Source organism: Lactuca sativa, chromosome 2 (assembly GCF_002870075.4).
Source record: "Lactuca sativa cultivar Salinas chromosome 2, Lsat_Salinas_v11, whole genome shotgun sequence".
Classification (NCBI taxonomy): domain Eukaryota; kingdom Viridiplantae; phylum Streptophyta; class Magnoliopsida; order Asterales; family Asteraceae; genus Lactuca; species Lactuca sativa.
Genome location: NC_056624.2, coordinates 206,046,098 through 206,048,571, shown reverse-complemented (window position 1 = coordinate 206,048,571; position 2,474 = coordinate 206,046,098).

The window sequence follows — 2,474 nt, the reverse complement described above, 5'->3', positions numbered from 1 at the left end:
TAAAAATTAAAAAAAATCAGAAAAATTCAAAAATAAAAAAAAACAAAAGAAAAATCAGAAAAATTTAAAAATCCAAAAATAGTGTTATTTATGTTTTATTTCTTGTTCAAAAAAATCAAAAATCCAAAAATATTTTTTGTTTCTGTTTTCATTTGTGTGCTAAGTTTTCTTTTAGTTTTGTTTTGTCTTGAAAAGTGATTTCAGGTATAGATAAGACTCATGGAGTTTGTGTTGAAGATTTCTGAGCCAAAGCCTCGTCCGTGAGCATCGAAGAATTCACATTCGAAGGAGAAAGAAATGAAGATTATTCTTTCGACATTCAATTTGTCAACCCCAGAAGCATGGTGAAGCTGTACTTGAAGATTATGTCACAGATTGCATTGAAGCCTCCTCAATCAATCTGCTGCTATCTTTGTACCTGCTGAAGTGATCCAGAAGATTTGTTCTCTTTGTAGATTCTCAAGCTGAAGCGCTATCTTTCAAGAATCTGTACATCAAGCCTCCTCACCCAATGTGCGTTCAAAGTCAAATCTTGAAGAAAAGCCCAACCGCTCGAGATGAAGTCATTCATGAAGATTCATCAAGTTCATCTTGAAGCTGTGAAGAAATCAAAGATTAATGCTGAAGCCAAGCTCCCAATGAAGATTAACAAGAAAAAGCCAGCTACTTTTTAGGGGGATCTTGTTGGGTCAATTAGAAAAGAAAGTTATAAACCAAGAGGGAGATTGTTGGGTCAAAAATATGGTTTATACTTTGCTTTTCTAGGAAAATATATTTTTATGTAATGTTGTATGTGTTTGCAGTTTGTGTGTACGGCCGTACACCCTGTGTGCGGCTGTACACATGTGTATGGCTGGAGGCCCATATAAATAGAGGAGTGCATGTGAGTGTACGGTTGGAGAAAAAGAAGATAAAAGGCTAGAGAAGAGAGAGAAAGTTAGAGAAGAAGAGAGTGTGTGTGTGTGGATCTATTGTAAGGAACATAATTCATATCATCAATACATTAGATTCAAGTTATTCTTCTTCTCCTTCTCTTCTATATTGATCTGACATCATCCAATTAATTGGGATTCCACACCATCAATTGGATCTGATTGATACACAAGCAATTTTGGGGACTTACAATTGGTTTCAGAGCTTGGTTGTATCAATCAATTTTTTCAGATCTGGAGCTTATTTGATCTTATTTTGAAAAGATAATAGCATTTTTGGATAGATCTCGCAAAAATAAGGGGGGTTACTTCTTTGCATTTTTCATAAAAATGAGTTTCTGATCGAGTTTTAGAGCAAAAAAGTGTAAAAAACGTCGTTTTTTTCGCGAATCTGTTGAAGGAGTGCGGCCACTTGAAGGTGTGCGTCTCAGCAGCCTCGGTGTGCGGCTCGGAGTATACAGCTCGGTGTGTGCGGCTCAGCAGTGCGGCTCGGAGTGTGCGCCTCGGTGTGCGGCTAGGGTTTCGGTGTGCGGCCTCGGTATACGGCTCGATCTCGCCTCTGGTTCACGGCTCAGCAGCATCGTTCTCGGCTTCGCAGGTCTAGTCCTCGCTTCGCAGGCGTCCTCGCTTCGCAGGCGAAAAGGATGAGTCATTGCCCCAGCGTCTTACCTTCTCGTCTAGGAGGCTCCTTGTGTCCAACATCCGAAATTTCGAATATAACTCATCCTTTTCGCCTATAATTTCGCAAATTGACATTTTCAACCCCAAAAATTCAAAATTTTATTTTTAAAATCCTTTTTCAACCCAAAAATTTTAGTTTTTAAATTTTAACTTTTATTTTTGATTTTTTACTTAAAATTTTGACTTTGACTTTTAAAAAGTTGACATTTGACTTTAAATTTTGACTTTCTCGTTTGACTTTTAATTTTTCAAATTTGGCTTTTCGGTTTGACTTTTAAGTTTGACTTTTCAAGTTTGACTTTTTAAATTTGACTTTTAAGGATGACTTTATCGGTTTTTTTAGTCAAAGGGAAATTAAAAATATATAAAAAAAATTAAAAAAATTAAAAAAATAAATAAAAGAAAATTAGTTCCGCATCAATTCCGGTAAATGAAGTTTCATGTACTCCATCTTGTAAAGCTACAATTAAATTTCTTCGCGAACAAATTGATTTGTTAAAAAGAGAAAATGAGGACCTCAAATACGAAGGCTATACTCTTAGGAAAGGACAGAAACCCCTGAAAGCTCAATTAGAGGCCAAAATCAAGGATTTCCGAAAACTGCAAGAAGATTACAGCAATAAGTGTGAGAATTATGATCACATCAAAAGAAAACTTGTTGTTGTAACTGAAGAACTTGACGCTTTGAAAATTAGGTGTGGAAAAACAGATATTAGTTTTAAAAATTACACTGCGTCAAGTAAGACAGTCGAGTCATTATTTGAAAACCAATTAAAATTCAAAGATAATCGAAACAAGGGTTTAGGGTATGATAGTGTTCCTCCACCTTTCAATCACAACTATAACCCACCCCTTGAGACC